Here is a 14,853-nt window from a genome sequence, read left to right on the forward strand (position 1 = left end):
GCTTGGGTTGCTGCTGTGGTGTGGGCTCGGTCTCCAGCATGGGTACTTCCACATGCCGTAGGCATGGCCAAAAAAATTAACATTTAATGTATTAACAGGTTTGTCTTTTTCTAAAGAGAATGTGATAAGATTTTTCATTACTACTAGAAATGACATTTTTTTTTTGCTATTAGTATAATTATTCATAAAGCTACTCTAGCTTCAAAACCATAAATTAATTTACTTCAGTGACAAAATTCACTTTAAAGGTGGTTTTACCTGTGAAATCCAGGGAGAAAGATGAGGTAGATTTATCAAGCATTTTCTAAAGATCGTCTTAATTCTTTGATGAAGATATTAGCACTTTCATAGAAGTTATTTATTTTGACAAAATTAACCATGGAACACATGGTAATGTATAACCATTGTTGAGTATAACTGTGAGTGATTATCTCCTTATATAAATTTCAAGACTACTTTTTATATGAGGAAACTTTGCTTTGTAGCCATATTTTATTTAATAATTGAAAAAATCCAACAACTTTGTAATCTTTGAATGATAACATATATGTTGTCCATCATTTTAAAAAGTTTAAGGAAGACCCTTTTTTTCAGAATGCCTCTCATCTCTCTTTCTGTGTAGTTCCATTTCATAGATATTTGGGTATAAGTATGTGTGCCCATATATCCATTGTCAAAAAATACATTCAGTCGTCTTATTAGGAGCAATTGCCATTACAGTTAGTTCTAGAACACCTTTTGATTAATGTCTTTAAATTTTTTGTCACATTATTTTTATCCCATGTGTAAAATAATAATTCAGAAATTCTTATGTTTTCTATAGAGGAAGAGCATGAAACAAGATTATTATAGTAACTCAGTAATATATTATAAAGAAGAGTATTTCCTGTAGAGTAGTCCAATTACAAAATAGTAAAACAGGAACAAAACACAATAAAGTGTTTTTTCTATTTGTTTCAGTAAGTTTAGCACAGCAGGAATTGTGGCTTTCCTCCTGGCTGGTACGTCACATCTGCAGTTTGAAATGTAACTGCAAATGGGAGTTATTTTAAAGACATCATATATAAGCTAATAACCTTAGCCATATAAATGAGATAATTATACAGCATTTAATATATTTAATTTGCTTTTATTGTGATAATTTCATATCTTTGAGAAAATAATGTGTTTATTTGCAAAGAGTAATAAACTAATATGTTGAAGACATGTAAGAACTAAACTTTGAATCATTTAAATGCTGCTTTTGCCTGTATCAAGTTTTTTGCAGATGTCTATTTACTTGACTTTGTCTTGATGAATCAGTTCGGTTTAGTTTTAGAAAAAAATAATACTGGCGGTGTAAATTAACAACCACCATCGTGTAAAAAGAAAAAAAAAAAAAAGACTGATAAAGGATTTAATAGACTTTTTAAGAAAAAAACCTGAAATCAGTTCAGGGCCATATGTTGGATTCTGTGGCCTGAGAGGGAAAATATGTTCATTAGATTTGCAGAAATTTAAAACATGTATTTTTTAATAGTAGAAGGTCTAGAGTTCAGAAAGATCAGCCCAGACAAGAAGGAAAAGTAAGAGCGCTCTGACATTTGCACTAAAGAGAATATGATCCCCAAAGTCAGCATCTCAGACAGTGAGTCTTGAAAAGGTAAAGCTGGGAGTCTCAGTAACAGAAATGTCTGAGGAACATATCTGGACACCCGAGAGCAACACATGGTACCCTGAGCGGTAGAAACTGCTTCTGACCCAGTGGTTCGTCGTGTATTTCTTATACAAGTCCAGAGTTCCTCTTGGCATAGAGACGGCCCTGAACCTGTGTGAGAATGTGCTCAGTGGTTCCAGCAGCATGGCATCCAGCAGCATGGCACATTGTATGTCAGTGTGGAGACAGTGAAATGAGTTTAGACAGTAACTTCTAGTCTTGCCCTTTGCCATTTTGGCAGTTCTTATTCAGGCAGAAGAAAGATTTGTCTTAATTAAGGCTTATGTTCATATGTTCATAATTAAATAGTTTTTAAAAACTGAAAAAATTCACTAAGAGCCAACTGTCAGAATTGTGCTGTATCCAACTACAAATTTATCTGGAAGGCGTTTCACTGCCAACCTTTTGGAATGTGTAGTCTGAACAGTGTGACTTTGTGTCTTAACCTCTCAGTCATACCTCTCCCCACTACTATCTGGCTCCTCTGTATCTTCTTTCCTGTTAGGCATAGGGCCCTCTGCAAAGTAAAAACTCAACTGACATTCTGATGTATTTTAATTTCATTTATTTTGTTTATCCCTTGTATCCTGCTTACTTCGAAAATAAAAGAGAATCTTTTAGCATGGGGATAAGCTACTACTTGCCAAATAATAAAATTATATGTTCACTTATTGAAAAGTAAACAAGTAAAGGCATAGGAAATTTTAAAAAATGCTAGGCAGTAAATGGTTATTATACAAGGCTGAAAATTCAATTGGGGGAGGGACAAACCATAAAAAAGTAGCACAGAAAACAGAAAAAAGGAAGAAAAGAGAGATGAATCATCCTTTGCCTTTGCTGTTCCCTCTGCCCCTGGGTATGCACTTCCTCTCTGTCCTAAGTTTTCCTCTCAGAAGAACTGAAATGTTAACCTTCTTAGGGGCACCTTCCTTGGCTGCTATCTAAAAGTAACCCAGCTGACATCATCAGCATTTCTCATCCATCTTTCCAAAGTTTACTTTCCTCCAAAGAATTCATAACTATCAAATTTACCATATATGTTACTTGTTTATATTTATTGCATCTCCCTCGATAGAATAAAGCTTGGTGAAGGCAGGAAGTGTTTTGTGTTTGTTCTCTGTACATCCCTAGCACATGCCTGGGGCATGGCAAATGCTTGGTTAGTATTTGTTGAGTGAGCAATAAATGAATAGTTTAATAATTCTATATGACATACGCATCCAGAGATTAGGACAGAGATGGGCTATCGTGTGAGGATCTGAGAATGTAGGATATACAGATGATAGGTACAGGGATATGATTGATGCCATGGAAATGAATATAGAATGAGACAAAAAGCCACATTATTATCTTGAAGAACTTCAGTATTAACAACTATTCAGGAAAAGAGGGGAAAACAAAGAAAATTGGGGAATGACCAAAAAGGCAAGGGGAAAATACAGTGTTTTAAAATGTTGTAAGTTAAAGAGAGTAGACAGCTTTATAGAATGCTTCTGAAAGATCCAGTAAGAGGAGATCTGAAAAAGTGTTCTCTGGATTCAGTGTCCTGGACACAGTAACGTGAGCCAAATCCATGGAGAAATAGGAACAGAAACTAGACTGGAATGAACTGTGGAATCAATGAGTAAATAAGGAGGAGGGAAGAAAATGGGGACAGTCAGTACAGACAACACACTTTTTTTGGCTTTTTGGCTGTGCATGGGAGGCAGGAGATGCAGGATTCAGGGAAGAATGTTGTCACATTGGAGTGACTAAAATAATTACATGCCAAGAAGGAGCTTCTTGGAAATAAAAGAAGAGGTGAAAATTGAAAGCATGTGACTTTAGAGATAGTAAAAGGAGATGGAATCCAATTACCCCTGTGGGGATTTGCCTTTGATAGGAAGAGGGCCGGAAACACCACCTCGATAGAGTAGAAGAAAAGGCAGTTGTCGTTACAGTTTTAGAGAATCGGTGGCAGCTCTGTAAGGGAGCACCACCCTCCATAGAAAGGAGGATGCTCGCTTCGACAGCACATATACAAAAATTGGAATGATACAGAGAAGATTAGTAGGGCCCCTGTGCAAGGATGGCATGTAATTCATTCCAGATTAAAAAAAAAAATAGAAAGGAAAGTTACCTGCCAACAGTGAAAGAATGCAACAGAAATGACTTGGAAATCAGGAGGAAAGATGAAAGAGAATGGAAGAGTGGGAAGCTGACTGAGAAATATGTCCCACTGCTATGGAGTCTTGAGAGCTCAATTAATTGGTGACACTGGCTATATTATGATGCTGGCTTTCTGTATGCATGTATGGTTTTCTCTCTGGATGTGAATGTTTTCATCTAGAATATGACTTTTCAAGAAAGGCGTAATAGAAGAACCTAGTAACAAGGGGATAGACGTCTTTATAAAAATGTTCTCTAAAATCATTAAAAATGGCGTTTAGGCCAAGTTAAAACAAAGGAATAAACTAAATAGAAGAAAGGCTTTAATAATAATAACAGCTATAATTTATCGCTTACTTAGCTTACGCCGAGAACTTTTCTAAATACATATGATTACTCACTTAATTCTTGTGATTATCCTATGAGGTAGGTAACTAAAATTCAAGGTATTACTCTTACATTAATTTTACAGTGAAGAGAACCATGTCTAAGGTTACACAGATAATAAACAGCAAATCAGGGACTTTAACCATTTGATAGTCTAGTTCCAGCGTCTTCACTTTAACCACTTTGCAACACGGAGTATAACAGAAGTCTTGAAGAACCTAAACACAGAATGGGGGAATTGAGCAAGCAAAATGAGAGGGTAAGAGATTCCTGTTGGAGCTGTGGGATGTTTTAATTAGCAAATTCAGAAGGAATACACTTTGAAGTCACAACAAGGCTCTAGTTTTGGCACGTGAACTTATATTTGTTTGTGCTCTCTTCCAATGGAACAATTCAACGCTGCAGGTAGAAAATACTTTAGTTACATTCACTGAAGATTATGTTTTTCATGTATCATTTTTGAAACATAGGAGTTTTGATGTTATTGAGACCCTAGTAATTTGTTACATATTTTTAAGAAACTGGATTAAAGTATTCTCAGGGAAAACTCCATGGGAGAGCATCTTGAGGTAATAATCTCAAGAAATAGGTCAGACTGGGATAAAGACCAAAATCACAGAGTAGCAGTACGTGTTTATTTCACGTTATGGTGGATCACATAGTTTGTACTTCACCTTTGTCAATTCAGACAACTAACATGGACTTTCAAGTGGTAGTTTGTTTTTTTTTTTTCAGGATGGGAACTGATTCATGCAAGTTTAAATTTGCCTCTAGAATGTACTGTAATATACTCAGTAATTTCCATGAAAATTGGCTGATAGATCACACAAATCAGATCTACTTTTTATTGCAAGGCTAGGATAATTGTTAGTGATTCCTAAGAAATAATAAAGTTGCTCAAATGTACGCACTTCCTGGGAGCCTTATTTTAGTTGACGTAATGTGCCCGACTGCCCATTGTATGAATCCTCTGTGCCTCCATATTGCTTTCCACGGGTCAGGGTGTGGGTAGGGTGTATCGCTCAAGTAAGGTACATGGGCTTCCAGGCCCACCTTGATATGGGCCCAAGCTTGGCATATTTGAGGTCTGAAGAAGGCAGTGTGGGTGGAATTTGGTGGAAGAAGAGTTCTAAAACAGTACACGATCTGTTGGCTGTAGCAAGGAGTATGAATTTTATTTTAGCAATAAGAAGAAGCAAGAAGACACTTCTAATCACGACCCTTTTTAATGGACAGAAAACTAAGAATCAAAATGCCTCAGTAATTTGCAGATGGGAACTCTGAAATGACCAAGCTGCAGCTTATACTCTTGTCTTCCTGACACCAAGATCTGTTTGTTTTTCAATACCGCTGTTTCAACACCGAACTAACAAAGAAAATTATTCAGCAAAAGTTTTTCAACATATTTGGGCCACATGATATGGTAGATAATAATGTAATCACTGAAGTGAATATATCTTAATTACTTTAGATGTGTTCGTTTAATAGATTATAGCAATAACGTAAATGTTTATCACGATCTGTTTTTCAATTCTGTGCTAAATACTTTGCATGGGTTATCTTGTTTCTCCCTAACAATAATCCCAGGAGGCAGGTACTATTATTATACCCATTTTATGTATGAAAAGACTAAGATTCAAGTGGGTCAAGAAACTTGCCTATGGGCCTACACTGGTTAAATGGTAGATTCATAAGAGCAAAAACGATTTCACTATTTATTGGGTTGTCATGGATAATTCCGTTAAATCATAGTTTATTAGCTTAGTTTGTAGTTAGCCTGTGTGGGGTTAGTTCTTATGAAAATAAAATAATATCCTATCATTTCCCATTTCTCATTAATTTTTTTCCAAGATATTGTGGAGATGATATCCAGAGATCTAAATGAAGAGAATAACTCTGGAGAAGTAGATGTCAGAGGAGATGACTGTGAATGTCCTTATTGGGAATGTAGCCAAGTAAGGATTTTGAGAATATTTATTCAGTGATTAAACAAATACTGTAAACCTGCTGTGTGCCAGGTACTTTGGAAAAATAAATGATGGGTGGGTAGGAGCCAACTAAGATGAATATCTGTGATTTACACATTTCCTCAGAACTTGTCAGAACCTAATAGTTCCAAAAGTTAGGCTGACAGAAATCTATGATATGCCACATAAAAGACTTCTAGTAACTCTTCACCTTGCATAGCATATAGAAGGAAAATATAACTCATCAAAGCTTAATCATCAATCTTAAGATTCTGTTATATGTAGAGTTTGATCATTTCAGAATTTAGGAAAGACTCCCTAGACTCTGAAGGGTTCTTATTTGAGTTTTATATCTGATAAGTGGTAAGATAGTGCCAGTTTCATAGTGTTCAGTTTAGCACAGACACATAAATGTTAGCTAATCTAAACAGCAGGCCCAGCCAATTTGTTACCATCCTGAAGTGATAGTCAGCCTGGTTAGTGTCTTGAAAGAAAGGGTAAACTGGAAAATCTGGCCTCTGCCTCTGGGTTGTTAAGCCATCCAAAGCTCAGGATGCATGGCTTTTAAAATACACACCCCTAATTCAGAATTTCTTAGGATATCACACAGTTATGCTTTTCCACTTCAGTGTATACTCTCTTCAATATTTCATGTTGAAAAAGAAAAAATAGAAATCTAAGTTACTATCCTTTTGGCCAAATGTTCAATTTTTCCTTCTGTGACTCTGAAGGTAGTAGACTGCACATGTAACAGATCTTCCTTCTTAAATGAGTTTCCTTAAGCAAAATTGTTTTAAAAATATGTCTAGTAACTTTGTTTATACCTAAGGGTTGTCTGGCTATCAGCTGCATGCATGCATTTTCATTGAAGTGTGTATGTGTGTGTTTATATATACATTTGTATGGCTTCTAATAACATGGTAATAATTTCATGGGAGGAAAGGGAAAAGAGAGCAAGGTAAGTGCATTGCATTTTTGTACTTTCTCCCTGCAGTTTTTAAAGATAAGAAGGCCTTGTTACTAAATATAAACTGGTAATTTGATCATTACTTGCTATTCATTTGAACTAACTATAGTCAACAGATATTGGGCAGAGAACAGAGGGAACTCTTTTGGAAAGCCATGTAGCTTTTCCAAGGGTGATTGCTATGCTATGTGTATAGAAGCTATTTCTTGTATAATCAGCTTGCTGCTGCCCATTTTACTGCCAAACATTCCTTCTCTATGGTAGCATAATACTGTTACCAAGGGAACAGCTTATGGCCAACACTTACAGTACAGCCACAGATTAATTTCACAGTTATCAGGATATAGGATGATAACAGTAATGTGAGCTACTGTGAAATTACCATTGTTCCCATGGAGTTACAGTGTAATTACTACTTTTATGGTAACTAAGCAAATAATTCATTATCAGTACTGCTGGATGTTTGTTCTCTCTTCTCTCTGTCTCTCCCTCCTTCTCTATCTTTCCCCTTCCCTTCCTGTATTTTCCTCTGTGTTGGTTCACAATCTCCCGGACACCTTTTTCACAAGTAACAATGTAGAGTAACTTTTATACTGGAGTTAAGACAGAGTTACAGTAAATTGGGGTGAAAACTTATTTATGTAAGTCATATCCGTAATTAGGATGTTTACTTACATCAAAAATATGTCAGGACTGAAACATGGATTTTCCCGGCATGTTGAGATATTTTAAATTTGTTATTAGTATGAAATGAGAAATTAAAATCTCATTTTAATGTGATTAAAGCCTTGAAAAAAAATGAATGTTGCCCAACTTCCTTAATTAGCTGTGTGATTTGACACAAGCAAAACAACTGCCTTAAGCCTCAATATTTCCATCTATAAAATGGGGGAATAATAATAATATCTGCATAACAGAATTGACATGTAGAATAAAAGAGAAAGTGAATTTTAAATTGTACAATACAATAAAAACTTCAAGATGTTACCATCATTGCTGTGTCTTTAATGGGGGCATCTTTTGATTAAATACTGTTCTTGTTAGTAGAAGATTTATAGGGAGGCTTTAAAATAATAATAATAAAACAGGGAAAGATTTTTATTGCATTTTATTATAATAAAAATAACATTTCATTATATCAGGGTACAGGAAAATGAGACCTTTAGTCATTAGCATAACAGTAATTTTAATAAATAAATCCCTTAGAGAATTAAATTCATGTTTTATATTATCTTTAATGAGCATGTAGACATATTAAAGAAAAGTTAAGCACTTCCATACATAAAATTGTGTATACTAAGCCCATTATTTAAAAAAAAAAAGACCCTGCAATGATCAATGTGAAATTTTATTCACTATGTCAAAAAGTGAAATTATTAAGATAAAGGTAAAAGTATATAAAGGGAAGTCAAATTTATGTAGGGATATTTATTCTGATTATTTGCTATAATGAACTCTTCTCAATTTTATTTTAATTTGCTTTTTTTTTTTTCTGCTTTTGATTTTTAGGGCTTCAGGTGCAACACATGGAAATTCCCAGGCTAGGGGTCAGATCAGCTGCAGCTGCCATCCTATGCCACAGCCACAGCATAAAGGAACTTGAGCTGCATCTGTGACCACAGCTCATGGCAATGCTAGATCCTTAACCCAGTGAGAAAGGCCAGGGGTCCAACCCACATCCTCATGGATACTAGTCAGGTTCATTACCACTGAGCCTCAGTGGGAACTCCTAATTTGCTTTTTAATGTATTTTATGTTATTCTATTAGTAGGATCCACATACGACTTATATTTAACATTTTTTGCCAAATGTTCTATAGTTGATTGCATATTTACTTTTTATTCCAAAACGTTAAATTACATATCCCTAGCATTTAGAAAACTGATGCATGATAGAATAATTTGATCATATTTGTTGTAGATAGATACATTTGTTGAATGAATGAACGAATGAGCATGGATATGTAGTAAGATACCTTTAGTAGCTGAATTTCTTTTTAGAGAGGATAGGAAATCACAAAAAGACATTTTTTTCTCCTCTTCATTTTTCTGCTACCCATTTTGAAGTTACCCAACATGGATAACTTACATCAAGTGTGACTTTAACGAGTTTTCCACTTATCTTGTTGATCATTACTATTTTCTTATGTGGTTTTAATGACACATGGGTGGTGTGACATGATTGAAGCTTAGTTTCATCATTGGTAAAGTGGAGATGCTGCTGCTGAAAAGCTGTGAGACAAAGTTGGAAAACATACTCATACAGTACCTTCACCCTGTGCTGCATTGAGACTGCATAACAGAGGTTAGCAGAGGAAGGTTCTCTTTGACTTAGAACTGTTAGGAAGCATGAATCTATTTCCTCAATTTTTAAATACTTATAATTTTTTTGAAATCAGTTTGATAAAACCAAAATGGCATGGATACTGCACTTCTTAGAGCAGTTGAAAATGGAAAATATTTTGTTTTCTCTTTTCTCCTTACTAACTTCTCTGTGTTCCTGTTTCCTTGTCTTTCCCCACAATTTAACAAAAAGAGAAAGATTTAATAAAATATTGATGTAGCCGAGTGTTTAACCGAACAAATTTCAGTGATCAGAATAGCTTTAGACAAATCTATAAAAATCTTTGTTTTCCTTTTGTCCACGATTGTGGGATACTGATTAGAATGAATTACTTAGGTGTATCATTTAAGTATTTTTCTCAAAGAAAGGAGATTTTGAAGTAGTTAAAAGAAATGTACCTGAGGCCAGTTGATTCATGAGCAGACCATGTTGTAGTTAGTTACTAAACTTAAGCATGGTTTCCCTGTAAGCTTTCTATATTATTGCAAATGTAAACTTCTCACTCCTTCAAAAATGTTTAGCACAAGCTATGCTATAAATACACTCGAGACCATAAAGCTTGTTACAGTCCTGCTAATGCTACAGTTGCAAAAGCAGATTATTATGGTTTCCCAGTTAAGTGGAGGTTTCACTGGTTTCAGTTTTGTTTAAAAGATTTTTATTCCTTCCTAAATTATAAAGAGAATCTAGTAATTCTTTACTGGGGGAGTGACTGTTATCACCCCTCAGGGGGCATTTGGAAGGGTGGGGAGAGTTCCTGGTTGTGACAGTGATGGGTGGGTACTCTGGCATCTAATGGGAAGCATCACAGATAGCAGGCATCCCTGTGCCCCCCAAAGAGTTGTTCCTCCCTCACAGAATGGGAAGGATGCCTCTTGGAAACTGGGTATAACCGATCTGTCATACTGAGTGTTTAAATTATCTATCAACACACTTTGGAGGAAAAAACTGGCTGTTTCCTGAATGAATGTATAAACATTAATAAAGAAGTTATAAGCTCAATAGAGTAACTTATCTATTTATAAAACAATAACAGATACTAGAAGACCTACTTTTTTTGTTTGTTTGTTTGTTTTTTAGGGCGGCACTGTGGCATATGGAGGTTCTTAGGCTAGAGGTCCAATCAGAACTGTATCTGCCGGCCTAGGCCACAGCCATAGCAACCCCAGATCTGAGCCGTGTCTGTGACCTACACCATAGCTCACTGCAACACCCTATCCTTAACCCACTGAGCAAGGGCAGGGATCAAACCCACAACCTCATGGTTCCTAGTCAGATTCGTTTCCACTAAGCCAGAACAGGAACTCCAGAAACCTATTTTTGATTGCAGTTTATAATAAAGCAAAAAGGAATTTACTATGTGATAATTGTAGATAATCTTTAACCATACCTATAAATGTGATTAAATGATGTATTGAATTTTTTCCTAATTGAATATTTTGAACTCTGCAGAGTTTCCTCTGTACTAATTCTACTTTTCCCAATTTAAGTGGTCATACATAAATGCCAATATTTTGAAGAAATCTAAAGGAGGTTAAAGAAGCAATATAAAGAGAGTAACAAATAATATTAAAATGATAGGAGAACGTGGAAAATAATCACCCGTTTTTTTACTTTTCCAACATATGTTATTATCTACAGTTTGCAAAAAGATAGAATGTATTCAGGCAGTTGCTCAGAAACAAATGTCAAAAAAGTAAGAGAACCATATAAATCACGTTGCTGCAGAATATTCTGTGCCCTCTGTGGAAACATGGTATTTTTGTTTGAAATGCATAGATTTTGTAGAAAATCCTTCTCTCTTGGGTCTCCGATGTGGAATCCCTCCAGGCATTGTATCATTCTTTTCAGTATGTTTAAGAAAGAACTTTTGGGGACTAAAATGCTAATATCCTTGCTCTCCTTCTTATGCAAGAAGAGTGACCTCTTCCAGCAGCACTTTTTTTTTCTTTTTTAACAGAACTTTAAAAAAAAAAAAACCATAATCCTGAAGTTGGCTGTGTCTATAAGTGGTGTCTGTTTTGAGCCCAGACTATCTTCAAGATAGAATTTATCATTTTTCTCCATCACCAGAAGGAGTCCATTCTTGGAAATTGTCAGTAAGCAATGGAGAAATCACTGATTTCCTGAGGGAGGTGAGGGAAGGAGTTACAAGGTACATCCCGCCTCCTTTAGTGTCCATCCTTCGTAGCCTTGTCCCTTCTCCAAAGGTACTCCCCACCCCAGGACACATTGCCAGGCACTGCCAGTGTGGTTCTCTGCTCTTGGGCTAGATTTTCTCCCGGCATATGGGAGGTTCCCAGACTCGGGTCAAATCCGAGCCACAGTGGCTAACCTACACCACAGCCACAGTCATGCGGGATCCAAACCTGCATCTGCGTCCTACATAGCTCACAGCAGCCCCGATTCCTGGCCCAGGGATCAAACCGGTATCCTCACGGATACCAGTTGGATCCTTTTCCTCTGTGCTGCAATGGGAACGCCCTACCTTGCACTCTTGATGGCCTCCTTTCTTGATTTTTCAAAGCATCCATCTCTAAATCAGACTTAGAGCAGTATTTTGATTAATCATTTTGTGTTATAGCTGTCTTGCTAATAACTACCTGAGACCAGCTGTACTCAGAGACTGGATGTGGTGGTTTGGGAAGATAAGTTGAGTGATTTGAGGACATGAAGTCCTTTGGGAGGTACATCTAAAGGGTTTTATTTATATTATACTTAATACCGTTATTCAGATATTGCTCTTCTGAGAAACTGAGAAAATTGCGAAATTGCAAGAGGAACTCAGGCCAGCATGAGATCCCATGGGCTGAGAAGGAGGAGTGGGAGGTGAGAGAAAAGCAGGCAAAAACAAATAGGGGCATTTAAAATGTTGCTTAATATCTGTAATAAAGATATGATTAATTTTCTGGGAAGACAAGCCTAAAATTCTTATTCATAAACTATTTCCCCAGAAGTTAAACTACTAGAATTTACCAAATGGGTTTTTGTGTCCTCATGGTCAATAATAAGAACTCGAGTAACAGCTTATCATTCAGTTTTACAAAAGAAAGAAAAGCTGCTCATGGTTGCACTGGTGCACAGCTTAGCACAGTCATGAGTCATACTACTAAACCACATCTCAGAAAAAGCATTTTTTTGAAGGAGGCTCAGCTCATAGGGTCCTGTTATACTGGTTTCTGTGGGAAATATTTTAAACTCAAAACTTTTAATACTGAAGAGTGAGCAAATTAATTGTAATGTTTTTAATTGGAGCTGTTGTATGAAGCTTCGCCATATTCTGAGTCACTATGAACTTACGATTGAACGAGGGTGCTAAGGTGTGCCCTAGTGTAAATCCTCTCCTTTGTTGATTAAGGTGATTCATATCTAGCCACAGGATTTGGGGTTTAACTTCAGAATAGAGCTTGTGTTTTTACCTTTGCAGTATGCTTCCATTCTGGGTGAGAACCCATGAGAATTGACTTTTTGTCCTTTAAGATCTAATTATTCTTGGGAAAACCAGATTAAATTCTACAGCTCTATGAACACCATGATTATTTTCATAGTTATTTTAAATAATTTACCCATTTCTGCGTAACAAACCATCCCCAAACTTGGTGGCCTAAAACAGCAGCAGTTTGCATTTTTCTTACACTTCATTTGATTGGACTCAGCTGGATAGTTCTGCTGGTCTTGCCTGGGCTCACTTGTGTGGTTGCAGTCATAGGGGAGCTGTGCTGGTGCTGAAATGACTAGGATGGCCCCACTTGCATGGCTTCCCCACAGGACCTCTCATTTTCCAGCCAGCTAAACTAGCATCCTATAGCACAGCAGCTGGAGTCCAAGAGAGCAAAAGCGAAAGCTGCAAGCCCTCTTACAGCCTTGGCCCAGAGCTGGTACAGCATCACTTCTGCCACCATTTTGCTGGCCGCTAGAAGTCACAAACGGAGTCCAGATTCAAGGGGGAACAGATTCCATCTCTGAAAGGAGAAGCGACATTCCCATACAAGAACGGGGGCGATCGTTGGTCCCCTCTGAAGAAAACCTATCACATGTTCCTAACAAAGGAGTTGTTGCATTGTATTGCAATTATCATTTCAACCTCTTAGTGCCTTTTTCCCTACGATGGTATAATTTCCCCAGGGGAAGACATCATTAAACTTTGTCTCTCAGATGTGTGCCGTAAGTGACCATTAACAGTCATTGGCAGAGTGAACTCAGTGTAAATGTATTGATAATGATAATATCAGTATTAATGCACACTTACATTTTAGCACTTGACACAGAAATAGCTTCTACTTTCAGAAAAGAACATTTTGAGTGTAATTAGCTCATTTTTAAAAGTACTTTTATTACCATAGTGTTACCCAATGGAACTTCTGTTTATTCATAATTCCCCATAAGAATTTAGCTTTTGTTTTTTTAGAAGATATCATAAAAATTGCAGAAGGATCGTTATTTTGAATGTTGAATCTTAGACTTCTCGTATTAAGCAAGAATCCTTCTTTGCAGTGTTTTCTACTTCTTTGCTTAAGGGTAAGTTGAATCTTGTAAATAGACCTCTTTCTTCTTCTTCACGTATTACAGACTAGCAGAGGGACCTTGCCGTGGAAGACTCCTACTATTCTAAATGAAGACTAGAAATGCAAGTTGACAATTTAAGCCAACAGTTATGAGATTGCATCTTGAAACTTCTTTCTTTCCAAATTGTCATTATGCCCTATTTCACTGTTTACGATGAAAGTCTTACTTTTGCCATTTTGCTTTAGATGTAGACGTGATTATGGCTTATTAAGTTACGCTTTCAAATATTTTTACCGCGTATATGAAGTACCCTATTGGGATATCTCTGAAATGAGAGGGGAGGCTTTGTTTTCTTCTTGGATTTAGGTATTATTTGTGTGCATATATAACTTGAAATTTTTAGTAGTTTTTTATCTGTAATTGAACAGAATGTTCAATTTTCTCATTACTGTTGTATGGAAAATGGAAGGCAGCATGAATATTTTAAGGACTACTCTTAGTTCACAGTGACCTGTATATTTTTTTCACCAAAGTCAGGGAAATAAAGCATAAAAAAATGAAGCAGTGATTAAGTAATCTAGAAGTTAGGAACTTCTATGAAAAAGAGAATGATTTACCCAATTTTCCCCTTCAGTAGTTATGCCAACGTTAGCTTTTTATTTCCACCCAAATACTTTTGCAGGTATATGCTGTATTTTAACAAACTTTACCTTTGCAAATTTTTGCTATTTTTAAATCAAACAAAATAAGTGATAACTGCTCGTTGCCAAGATAATGTAAATTAACTCATTGGCCTCAGAATGTGTAAATTAAAAGCAGCCTTCAGAAATCACACTTTT

The 14,853-nt window shown here is 36.2% G+C and overlaps 1 protein-coding gene and 1 non-coding gene across 3 annotated transcripts in view; both read left to right on the forward strand.

The window, feature by feature from the left end:
• DPYD (dihydropyrimidine dehydrogenase) overlaps nt 1-14,853 on the forward strand; it is a 783,111-nt gene that overhangs the window by 138,406 nt on the left and 629,852 nt on the right.
• LOC146404234 (U6 spliceosomal RNA) lies at nt 3,693-3,800 on the forward strand. Its single transcript, XR_014845071.1, has one exon. It is a non-coding gene; the product is annotated as a U6 spliceosomal RNA (small nuclear RNA).

Source organism: Sus scrofa, chromosome 4, assembly GCF_054392235.1.
Source record: "Sus scrofa isolate SSC_HxYL_T2T_F1_AM1 chromosome 4, Sscrofa_HxYL_maternal_Yorkshire_Landrace_v2.0, whole genome shotgun sequence".
NCBI lineage: Eukaryota > Metazoa > Chordata > Mammalia > Artiodactyla > Suidae > Sus > Sus scrofa.